Here is a 13,082-nt window from a genome sequence, read left to right on the forward strand (position 1 = left end):
GAAGCATTCCCCTTGAAACCTGGCACAAAACAAGGATGCCCTCTCTCTTTCTCACCACTCCTATTCAACATAGTATGGAAGTTCTGGCCAGGGCAATCAGGCAAGAGAAGGAAATAAAAGGTATTCAAATAGGAAGAGAGGAAGTTAAACTGTCTCTGCAGACAACATAATCCTATATTTAGAAAATCCCACTGTCTCAGCCCAAAAGCTCCTTAAGCTGATAAGCAGCTTCAGCAAAGTCTCAGGATACAAAATCAATGTGCAAAAATCACAAGCATTCCTATACACCAACAATAGACAAACAGCCAGCCAAATCATGAGTGAACTCCCATTCACAACTGCTACAAATAAAATACTTAGGAATACAGCTAAAAAGGGATGTGAAGGACCTCTTCAAGGAGAACTACAAACCACTGCTCAATGAAATAAGACAGGACACAAACAAATGGAAAAACATTCCATGGTCATGGATAGGGAGAATCAATATCATGAAAATGGCCATACTACCCAAAGTAATTTATAGATTCAATGCTATTCCCACTAAACTACCATTGGTGTTTTTCACAAAATTAGAAAAAAACTACTTTAAAATTCTTATGGAACCAAAAAAGACCCCATATAGCCAAGACAATCCTAAGCAAAAAGAACAAAGCTGGAGGCATCATGTTACCCAACTTCAAACTATACTGCAAGGCAATAGTAACCAAAACAGCATGGAACCGGTACCAAAACAGACACATAGACCAATGGAACAGAATAGAGATCTCAGAAATAAGGCCACACATCTACAATCATCTGATATTTAACAAACCTGATAAAAAACAAGCAATGGGGAAAGGATTCCCTATTTAATAAATGGTGCTGGGAAAATTGACTAGCCACATGCAGAAAATTGAAACTGGACCCTTTCTTTATAATTCATACAAAAATTAACTAAAGATGGATTAAAGACTTAAATGTAAAACCAAACACTATAGAAACCCTAGAAAAAAATCTAGGCAATACCATTCAGGACATAAACAAAGATTTCATGACAAAACATCAAAAGCAATTGCAACAAAAGCAAAAATTGACAAATAGGACCTAATTAAATGAAAGAGCTTCTGCACAGCAAAAGAAACTATCATCACAGTGAACAGACAACCTATGGAATGGGAGAAAATGTTTGCAATCTATCCCACTGACAAAGGTCTACTGTCTAGAACCTACAAGGAACTTAAACAAATTTACAAGAAAACAACAAAAAACCCCATCAAAAATTAGGCAAAGGACATGAACAGACACTTCTCAAAAGAAGACATTTACATGGCCAAGAAACTTATTAAAAAAGCTCAACATTATTGATCATTAGAGAAATGCAAATCAAAACCACAATGAGATACCATCTCATGAATCAGAATGGCAATTATTATAAAGTGAAGAAATAACAGATGCTGGCAAGGCTGTGGAGGAACAGGAACGCTTTTACACTGTTGGTGAGAATGTAAATTAGTTCAACAATTGTGGAAGACAGTGTGGTGATTCCTCAGGGATCTAGAACCAGAAATACCATTTAACCCAGCAATCCCATTACTGAGTATATACCCAAAGGAATATAAATCATTCTATTATAAAGATACATGCACACATATGTTTATTGCAGCACTATTCACAATAGCAAAGACATGGAATCAAAACAACTGTCCATCAGTGATGGACTGGATAAAGAAAATGTGGTACATATACACCATGGAATGTTCTTCAGCCATAAAAAGGAACAAGATCGTGACCTTTGCAGGGACATGGATGGAGCTAGAAGCCATTATTTTCAGCAAACTAACACAGGAACAGAAAACCAAATACCGCACGTACAAGTGGGAGCTGAATAATGAGAACACATGGACACAGGGAGGGAAACAACACGCACTGGAGCCTACTTGGGGGGCGTTGGGAGGGAGAGCATCAGGATAAACAGCTAATGCATGTGGGGCTTAACACCTAGGTGATGGGTTGATAGGTACAGCAAACCACCATGGCACATGTTTACCTATGTAACAAACCTGCATATCATGCAAATGTATCCCAGAACTTAAAATAAAATGAAATTTAAAAAAAGAAGGAATCAAACTAGACCCCTATCTCTCACCATACACAAAAATCAAATCAAAATGGATAAAAGACTTAAGTCTAAGACCTGAAACTATGAAGCTAGTGTTAATAGAAGAAAACATTGGGGAAATGTGCCAGGACATTGGTCTGGGCAAGATTTTCTGTGTAAGACCTCAAAAGCACAGGCAACCAAAGCAAAAAAGACAACTGGGATTTTATCAAGATAAAAGTCTTCTGTACAGCAGAGGAAACAATCAACAAAGTGCAAAAATAACCCACAGAACGGGGGGAAAGATCTGCCAACTACCCATCTGACAAAGGATTAATAATCAGAGTATATAAGGAGCTCAAACAACTCAATGGAGAAAAAAAAGTGACAATAATCTGATCAGAAAATGGGCAAAAGAGCTGAACAGACATTTCTCAAAAGAATACACACATGGCTGCACATGGTGTCTCAAGCCTGTAATCTCAGCACTTAGGGAGGCTGACACGGGAGGATCAACTGAGGACAGATGTTTGAGACCAGCCTGGAAAATATAGCAAGACCCTATCTCTACAAAACAAAAAAATTAAAAAATTACCCATGCCTGTAGTAGTCCTAGCTACTTAGGAGGCTGAGGCGAGAGGATCACTTGAGCCCAAGAGTTCAAGGCCATAGTGACCTATGATCACTCCACTGCACTCCAGCCTGGGTGACAGGGTGAGACCTTATCTTTTAAAAATAAATAAATAAATAAATAAAAATTTTAAAAAAAAGATGATGATATACAAATAGCAATGGGTATATGAAAAAATGCTCAATATCACTAACCGTCAGAGAAATGCATATCAAAACTACAATGAGATATCATCTCATCCCAGTTTAAATGGTTCTTATAAAAAAGACAAGCAATAACTGATGCTGGCAAGGATGTAAAGAAAGTGAAACCATTATACATGATTGGCAAGAATGTAAATTAGTATAGCCACTACGGAAAACAGTATGGAGGTTCCTCAAAAGACTAAAAATAGAACTACCATATGATCCAGCAATTCCACTACTGGGTATATATCTGAAAGAAAGAAAATCAGCAGGGCATGGTAGCTCATGCCTGTAATCCCAGCACTTTGGGAGGCTGAGGCAGATGGATCATTTGAGGGCAGGAGTTTGAGACCAGCCTGGCCAACATGGTAAAACCCCATCTCTACTAAAAATACAAAAACTAGCCAGGTGTGGTGGCACACGCCTGTGATCCCAGTTACTCATGAGGCTGAGTCAGGAGAATCACTTGAACCAGGGAGGCGGAGGTTGCAATGAGCGGAGATCGCACCATTGCACTCCAGCCTGGGAGACAAAAGTGAGTCTCTGTCTCAAAAAGAAAAAAAAGAAAGAAAGAAAGAAAGAAAAGAAAGAAAATCAATATGCCAAAAAGATATATGCACTCCCATGTTTATCAAAGCACTATTCACAATAGCCAAAATATGGAATTGATCTAAATGCTCATCAATGGAAGAATGGATAAAGAAAAAGTGGTATAAATATTATCCAGCCATAAAAAAGAATGAAATCCTGTCATTTGCAGCAACATGTATGGAACTGAAGTTCATTATCTTGGGTGAAATAAGCCAAGCACAGAAAGACAGATATTGCATGTTCTCACTCATATGTGGGAGGTAAAACAGTAGATCTTATGAAGATAGAGAGTAGACTGGTGGTTACCAGAGGCCGGGTAGGGTGGGGGGAACAGGGAGATGAAAAGAAGATGGTTAACGGGTACATATTTACACCTATTCAATAGTTTAATAGAAGAAATAAGACCTAGTTTTTAGAGAGATCAGTAGGGTGTCTATAGTCTACAGTAGTCTATTGTACATTTCAAAAAAGCTAGAAGAGAATAATTCAAATGTTTCTAGCATAAAAAAGACAAATATTTAAGGTGATGGATATCCTAACTACACCGATTTAATATTTACAAATCATGTATTATCATATGTACCTCAAAACAATGTACATCTATTATGCATCAATAAAAATAAATAATTTTTTAAAAGGGAAGTAACAATATTTTCAAAACACTAAAAAATAAACGAAGTAGCAATACATGCTATAACATGGATAAACCTTGCAAAGGTGCTAAGAGAAAAAAATGGACACAAAAAGCCACATATTGTATAATTCTATTTACATAAAATGTAATAGATAAACAGAATATAGAGACAGAAAGCAGATTAGTGATTGCAGGGGCTGAGGAAAGTGGGAAGTGAAGAGTGGTTGCTTAATGAGTACAAGTTTTCCTCTTGGGCAGATGAAAATGCTCTGGAATATACAGTAGTGACATTAACACAATATTATGAATGTAATGGAAACCACTGAATCACACACTTGAATGGTTAAAATGGTGAATTTTACGTCAATATAACAAAAGTAGAAAAATTACCATATACACAGTTACAGCTATGTAAAAATATATATATAAGTGTAGGGGAAAGGACTAAAAGAATAGTTTTTAAAAGACTTAGGTGGGTTGAGGTTTTTTTCTATTTTTCAAACTTTTTATTAACATCATATTGTTTTCACAATAAAAAAAGGATAATTATCATATATTGAGTACCTACTACATATTAAGCACTGTGCTAGGCATTTTGAATCAAGAATGTTTTCCAGCCTGCTGGGTAAACAGAAAACATCTGACAGAAACATGGAAGACAGCAAAGGTATCTAGTTCTAGGGGGAAAAACTGAATGCCTTAGTTATCTATTGCTGTATGACAAACTATCCCTAAACATGGCAGCTTTAAACAATAAATATTTAGCAAATATCTCTGTGTATTTAAAGACATGGGCATAGATGAGCTTTCTAAGCTCAACGTGGTGGTTAATTTTACGTATCAGCTTGACTGGGCTAACGGATGCTGTGATGGTTAATACTGTCAACTTGATTGGATTGAAGGATGCAAAGTATTGTTCCTGGGTGTGTCTGTGAGGGTGATGTCAAAGGAGATAAACATTTGAGTCAGTGGACTGGGAGAGGCAGACACACCCTCACTCTGGGTGGGCACCATCTAATCAGCTGCCAATGCGGCTAGAATAAAGCAGGCAGAAGTTGGAAAGAGCAGACTTGCTGAGCGTTCCAACCTTCACCTTTCTCCTGTGTTGGATGCTTCCTGCCCTCGAACATCAGACTCAAAGTTCTTCAGCTTTTGGACTCTTAGACTTACACCAGTGGTTTGCCAGGGGCTCTGGGGCCTTTGGCCACAGACTGAAGGCTGTTGCACTGTCAGCTTCCCTACTTTTGAGGTTTTGGGACTCAGAGTAATCCACCACTGGCTTCCTTACTCCTCAACCTGCAGACAGCCTATCGTGGGACTTTACCTTCTGATCGTGTGAGTCAATTCTCCTTAATAAACTCCCTTTAATATATACGTCTATCCTATTAGTTCTGTCCCCCTGATTAATACAGGTGTCCAGATATCTGGTAAAATGTTATCTATGGGTGTGTTTGTGAGGTTATCTCCAGAAGAGACAAACATCGGCATCAGTAGACTGAGTAAAGAAGACTACCCTCACCAATGCAGGCAGGCAGTATCCAATCCACTGAGGGCCTAAATTGAACAAAAAGGCAGAGGAAAGGCAAATTCTTTCTCTCTCTTACTAAGCTGAGACATCCATCTTTTCCTGCCCCCAGACATCAGCATTCTTGGTTTTTGAGCTTTCAGACCCGAACTGAACTATACCACCAGTATTCCTGGTTCTCCAGCTTGCGGATGGCAGATCTTGAGACTTCTCAGCCTCCTTAACCACATAAAGCAATTCCTATAATAAATTTCCTCATGTGTATATGTATACACACACACACACACATATATATATATATACACACACACACACATATATCTTAGCGACTGTGTTTCTCTAGGGAACCCTGACTAATACAGTCAAGGAAAAAGACTTGGTTTTCCTATATAATTTAATAGCCCCCCCCAAAAAATAAGAACTAGTAAAAGGGATGACAGTATCTTGTAAAGAAATAAAATGGTGCTATAATTATAATTCCTTAAAGTTACAAGATGGGTGGTTTGCAGGTCTAATTGTGCCCCAATTATAATCCCAATACATTGATCATAGCTGTATTTTAATGTAATCCTTAAAATTGTCCATTTCAGTTGCCTTCATAAAAACCCCACTACATCAACCCCATATATAAAGCTTGTCCATAGAGTTTTATAGGGAATCAATTCAATTCTATAAATAACTGGGTATTTCATTCTTAATAAGCTTATTCTGCCCTTCAACATCTGATTTAGTTTAAAAAAACAGATTAAGATGTCTTTGGTAAGCCCAGATCTCTGCTATTACAGAAACTACTTTTTTGAGAATTTGAGGTTGAATACTACACTGGCATCACACATTTAAGAAAAGAAGACCCCATCCTTCTTGATTCTTCTTCTTACTTGTTAATTGGCCATGGCATTAAGAGACTGCTTAGGTAGGAAAATCCTGTAAGTAAGCTGCCCTAGTGCTAACTAGGATATGTCTTCAATCTTCTTCAAACATGTATGTATAAGTACCACAGTGACTAAAATCCAACCCACAATTAATTGCTGAAGCTTTAAAAGTACGGTTATTTGCAATGCAGCAATTCCTTGATAATTATTTCCATCACTTTTCACAATACCTTTAATTTACTGACTAAATCTTAATGAAGTTTTTATTGACAATAATTTCATAATTTTCTTTGTCCAATTTGTACTAAGTCCTCTCATATATGGTATCCAAAACATATACCTAGAGTTATTCTCCAATTCATATAAAATTACAGAAAAGAAATCCTAAATAGTGGCAAAGCCTCTAAAACTCTGCAGTTTTGTCAAACCTATTCCTTTTGAGTGAAGTGCAAAAGCACACAAGGCAGCTAAGTTAAAATTACCATACTTTTATCACCTCTTGTTGGTTACTACGTGTTTTGTGTGAAATTTTCATAATACAATTGTGTAAAAGAAAGAACAAGGATTTGGGGTCTGATTGGCCTAGCTTGAATTGTGTGGTAGGCAAAAATCTAAGATGTCCCCAAGATTCCTGCCCCTGCTGTTACACTCCCTAAATAATCCCCTTCACTTGTGCAGGACTTGTGAATATAATAGAATAATCACTTTCATAATTGCATTCTATTATATAAAACTCCATTGTAGCAGACTACAGAGGAATTATTGTGCTGACCTTGAAGAAGCAAACTACCATGTTGTGGAAACAGCCACACGGCAAGGAAAAAAGTGGGTAGCCTATAGGAACTGAAAATGCCCCTCTACTGACAACCAGAAAGTCTTACAATCATAGGAGCTGAATTCTGCCAACAACTAGTTATCTTAGAAGAGGACCCCAAACCTCAGATGAGATTGCAGCCCCAGTCACCACCTTGAGACCAGATGAGACCCTAAGCAAAGAACCCAGTCAACACATAACCACACTCCTCACCTACAGAAACTCTGAGGTAATAAATTTGTGTTGTTTTAAGCCACTAAGTTTATGGTTCTTTCTTATGCAGCAATAGAAAACAAATACAATCACATGCCCACTCCTTGGCCAGAGGAGGGTGGGATACCTTGATTGACAGACAAAGTAAGGTTTCATCCAATGGCAGAGGGGTGGTGCCCCTTAAGTACAATTAAGGTGTCAGTATCAGTTGGGAGGATAGATATTGGAATAAAGAACAAAAATTACCCATCACAACACATTCATTATCTGACATCTCATATGCCTTCAACATTCAACTCATGACTCTTCCCTACTGGAGGCATTGTCTACTGCCATCTACACGTCTCAGTTTATATGCTATTGTGCCAGAGACTAACAAATAATACATGAGGGCAACAAAATGAGTGAGAACACTAAGCTAATATTACAAGTTACACCCCTGTCTGCCAATACACTCATGTGTCGCTTAATGATATGTTCTGAAAAATCCATCCTTAGATGATTTCATCATTGTGCAAACATTATAGAGTGTACTTACACTAACCTAGATGGTATGGACTACCACACACTTAGTCTATATAATACAGCCCATGGGGTCCCCAACTGGTACCGGTCCGTGGCCTGTTAGGAACCAGGCCACACAGTAGGAGGTGAGCGGGTGAGAGAGTGAAGCTTCATCTGTATTTACAGTCATTCCCCATTGCTCACATTACCGCCTGAGCTCCACCTCCTGTCAGATCAGCATTAGATTCTCATAGGAGCATGAACCCTACTGTAAAGTGCACAACCTACTGTGATGTAGGTTGTGTGTTCCTTATGAGAATCTAATGCCTGATGATCTGTCACTGCCTCCCATCACCCCAGACGGGACCGTCTAGTTGCAGGAAAACAAGCTCAGAGCTCCCACTTATTCTACATTATGGTGAGCTGTGTATTTCATTATATATTACAATGTAATAATAATAGAAATAAAGTACACAATAAATGTAATGCGCTTAAATCATCCCAAAACCATACCATGGAAAATTATCTTCCACAAAACTGGTCTCTGGTGCCAAAAAGGTTGGCGACCACTGGAGTAGCTTATTGCTCCTAGACTACAAACCTGTACAGCATATTCAGTAGGCAACTGTAACACAATAGTGTTTGTGTATATAAATATATCTATCTAAACATAGAAAAGACACAGTGAAAATACAGTATTAAAGTTTTACGGGACTGCTGCTATATATGTGGTCCACCATTGACCCAAATGTTGTTATGAGGCGCATGACTGTAATTAGCTATGTGAACTTGGGCAAGCTATTCATGGGCCACAGTTTCCTGCCTGTAGATGAAGAGATTGGACTAACTTTAATGATTCTTCCAGCATTAAACTTCTATGATTTTATAAAATGCTCCCAAAACCATCAAAATAATTTAAAATAAATTTCTGATTTGCTATAAAAGAACAAAGAAATGCCATACTGCTCCCAATCACATGCCCTGTTCCTCCCAGTATTCTGTCTGCCTCTGAACATGGCACCAAGAAAGGTTTTCTGAGGAAGCCAAAACATCTTTGCCTTCCACACCCAAATTAGCTTAATTGAAACCGCCACATAAAAGAACAGAAACATGGGCCGGGCGTGATGGTTCATGCCTGTGATTCACTCGGGAGGCCTAGGCGGGCAGATCACGAGGTCAGGAGATTGAGACCATCCTGGCTAACACAGTGAAACCCTATCTCTACTAAAAATACAAAAAATTAGCCAGGCATGGTGGCAGGTGCCTGTAGTCCCAGCTACTCGGGAGGCTGAGACAGGAGAATAGCATGAAACCACGAGGCGGAGCTTGCAGTGAGCCGAGATTGTGCCACTGCACTCTAACCTCGGCAACAGAGCAAGACTCCATCAAAAAAAAAAAAAAAAAAAGAACAGAAACAGGGAGTGGCAGGGAGGAGATCATCAGGATCACCACTGGACCTTTACCAACTGAAATTTGCACATGGTTGCAAAACAATGTTTTATGATATTATTGTCATGAATTAGGAACACATGAATTTTACTTCTGTATTCCTAACTTGCCACTCACTGCATTAAATGACAATGCTAAAGACCTAAGGTTGGAGCCAAAAGAACTCATTTGGATTTGAAAATTCACACTTTTGGGGGGGGCGGGGTGGGAAATCAACAATTTTGATCTCTTGGCTCATTCTAGCACTATGATAAATCAGCAAAAAAAAAAAAAAAGATTATTTCACTGTTTTAAAAGCCTACAATAACTCAAACAAGCTAAAAGTTAAATGTTAAATATAGGTATTTTCCTGGAAATGTTGCAAAGACATTTTAATCACAAGTGTTCTCACAAAACACACAATAACTTTATAATCGATTCTTTTCCCCATAGTCTTGCTTTTCCCTCCTCCCCCAAAAAAGGCCCTCTCAAAGTAAAAACTTTTATTGAGCAATGTTAGCCATAATCAATTCCCATTACTGTCAAGCTTTTAAGCGAGTGAAGAGGATTCTTTAAAGGGGAAGGGAAGGTTATGGAAGAAAAGGAGCTTTGAGTAAACATTATCATCATTCAATTGCACAGAAGGAAAGATAAAAAGGGCTTCAAGATCAAAATACAACGAGTAAAATTACGTAAGGTTAAATTCTAAGTTATCACAGAGCATAGGTAAGGGTGGAGACCACCCCTCACATTGTCTTATGCCCAATTTCTGCCTCCAAAGAAAGAAGTAAAAACTAAAAGGCAGAAATGAAATCCACAGGCAGACAGCCCGGTGCCACACCCTGGCTCTGGTAGTTAAAGATCAACCCCTGACCTAATCAGTTATGTTATCTATAGATTAGGGACATTGTATAGAAAAGCACTGTCCTATTCTGTTCTATTCTAATTACTGGTGCATGCAGCCCCCAGTCACGTACCCGCTGCTTGCCCAATTTATCACGACCCTCTCACGTGGACCCCCTTAAGAGTTGTAAGCCCTTAAGTGGGCCAGGAATTGCTCACTCGTGGATCTCGGTTTTTCAGACGTAAGTCTTGCCGATGCTCCCAGCCAAATAAAGCGCTTCCTCCTTTAACTTGGTGTCCAAGGAGTTTTGTCTGCAGCTCGTCCTGCTACATAGGTACAATCTAAGAACAAGATTTAAAAAACAAAAATGTAGTTCTTGGACAATATCTATTGGAAAAATTGCAAGTGAATTTTGTGTTTACGATAAAATTCATGCCTGGCAATGTTGGGAATTACTTTGTTCACATGCAGTATTCATAGAGAAAATGGGATCCCTCCTGTAGCTCTGCCAAAATAAAAAATATATATAAAATTCCTAAAAGAACAATCTCAGACAAAATTTATCCTTACAAGTCTCAAATAGTCTGCTCTCTTCCACAATTAAATGGGTGTAGACACTCAGCACCATAATTTGGTTTCGAGAAACGGTATGGAAGGTCTCAAGAAAAGTTACACACCTTATCAAGCGGAGTCACTTAACATAGAGGCTTCCAAAGGTCGAGTTGCCTTCCTGCCTTATTATGAAATGTACCATTATGAGAAGGGAAGTGGGGTTTCCATGAACACTCCTAGAAACTTAAACTAGTAAAAGGCCTTCTGTTACTTTTCTCAAATTGCCTATCAACAGAACTTGGCGCTTCTGTGGCGCCACGTGACAAGGGCTGCGCATGCGCTCTGGAATCAGCCGCGCCCACCCACGGCACAACCCCGGGCCTCAGTGCCCTGAGGTAGGCGAAGACAGCACAGACCTCGCTTCTCAGGGCTTTAACGAAATAACGCGGGTAAAGCTCCTAGGGCAGAAGCCACACAGAACACCAGAAGGCATTAATGGCATTTAAAGGTATTCAATGCAGACTAATGCGCAGAACTTGGTTCTCAGACCACGTCCGCGGCCACCCCTCTCCTGAGAGAGCAGAGAGCACACTTGCGGCCCGACGTCTCCCAGTTGAGCTCGGCAATGAAGGGATCACTGGGGATTTAAAAAATGGGAGACGGCTGCTTGGGCAGAAGCCCGAGGGGGCTGGGAAGGGGGAGGGACGAGCCCACAGGCAGCATCCCGACACCTCACTCTTCCAGCCTCAATGCGCAGAAGAAAGTGTTCTGAAGGCGACGCCCCCAGTCTTGGCGGGAAACGCCGTAGAAGACGCTTCTCTCGCAGAAATGCCAAATTTTCGGGAGCGCGGGCCCGCAGCACGTAACAGAACACATCTTTTTGTTTCACGGCCCTCTCGTAGACCTAATAAAGAAGCGGGAGGGCGAAAACCAGGTCAGCGACCAGAAGCCAGGCAAGGTTGCGATTTTCAGAGCACAGCGAAGGGAAGAGTTTCTAAGTTCTGAATGTACCTCTATTTGGGGTGGTTTCTATTATTTCTTAGCGTCTACCCTGTAGTTGCCGCACCCCGAGCCCTCAGCCCCGCGGCTTCGCATCGAGCGGAACTCAAAGGGTGCGCGCTCCGCCTTCTTGTGGGCCTGGCGTGAGCGCAGTGTTGTTACACTAAAGTGTCTCCGCCTCCCGAGTGTCCCTGTGGCAGCGATGGCCGAGTGGTTAAGGCGTTGGACTTGAAATCCAATGGGGTCTCCCCGCGCAGGTTCGAACCCTGCTCGCTGCGGAAGTGGGTGCTTGTATTTTTTCGATTTTTTTTTTAATAGACACCTTCAAATGAAAACTTTTACTCTTCTCTGTATTTTCAATGCCTGTCAGCTAAATGGCGCGCCTACGGAGTGGTTTTATACTCCATAGAAAAGCCAATAAACGTCAGTGCTGCAAACATGCACTGTTTACACCAAGAGGAAAATCCTTCCACTGTCCTAAAAGGCAAGGTAACTCTTTGTGCTCCATGAGAAGAGCAAGGTGGCAAAATAGAAATAAAATGAATATAAATATTGACGCAAGTTTTCGGGCTATCACAGCCTGAGCAAGCTATCAGCTCACTAAAACTAAGAACAAATCTATGCCACCTTCCCTTCCATCCCAGAATCACTACCAACGGTTTCCAGACCACATCCAAAAGTGATATGAAATGGGAAATAATAGCAATTTTAAAGTTCTACTTATAAAACAAATACATCCACATAATGGAACACTATGCATGTAAGCATTAAAATGATGTTAATAATGTGTGAGGGCCTTCCCAATGCATTGCCAAATGCAAAAAGTAGGACAGATCAAAAAACAGCATATCATACTATGATCATATTTTTGTTAAGCAATTCATGTATATACCCATCTATGTGGGAAGAATGGGAGAGAAAGAGAGAGATGGAGAATGAATGGAGGCTGGAAAGAAATACACCAAAATGTTAGCAGGGATTATTATCCCTGGGTGGTGTGATTTGGGAAGATTTTTATTTTCTTAAATAATTATTTCCTTAACTAGGTTTTCTAAAATTTCTACATGGACCCAGTATTATGTTTTAAATAAGAAAATTGTGAGGTTAGTCTTTGGGACCCTACACATCCCCTGTCTGCTACCTTTAACCCACTTTCACCATCTCTCTCCCACCCCATGCTTCCCAGGTGCTCTTATGGACATACCTGATACCT

General features: G+C 39.8%; 1 protein-coding gene and 1 non-coding gene across 2 annotated transcripts in view; one reads left to right on the forward strand and one right to left on the reverse strand.

Annotated features, from left to right (window-relative positions):
* CTNNA3 (catenin alpha 3) overlaps positions 1-11,292 on the reverse strand; it is a 1,903,490-nt gene extending 1,892,198 nt beyond the window's left edge. The window contains exons 1-2 of the mRNA XM_063637177.1: positions 10,996-11,292; positions 10,537-10,659 (exon numbers count right to left, since the gene is read on the reverse strand). The gene's annotated coding sequence lies outside the window, so the exon portion shown is untranslated. The remainder of the gene's footprint in view (positions 1-10,536; positions 10,660-10,995) is intronic.
* Positions 11,293-12,065: 773 nt separating this feature from the next.
* Positions 12,066-12,147, forward strand: TRNAS-UGA (transfer RNA serine (anticodon UGA)). Its single transcript has one exon. It is a non-coding gene; the product is annotated as a tRNA-Ser (tRNA).
* Positions 12,148-13,082: the final 935 nt, after the last annotated feature.

This window comes from Symphalangus syndactylus, chromosome 4 (assembly GCF_028878055.3).
Source record: "Symphalangus syndactylus isolate Jambi chromosome 4, NHGRI_mSymSyn1-v2.1_pri, whole genome shotgun sequence".
Lineage (NCBI taxonomy): Eukaryota > Metazoa > Chordata > Mammalia > Primates > Hylobatidae > Symphalangus > Symphalangus syndactylus.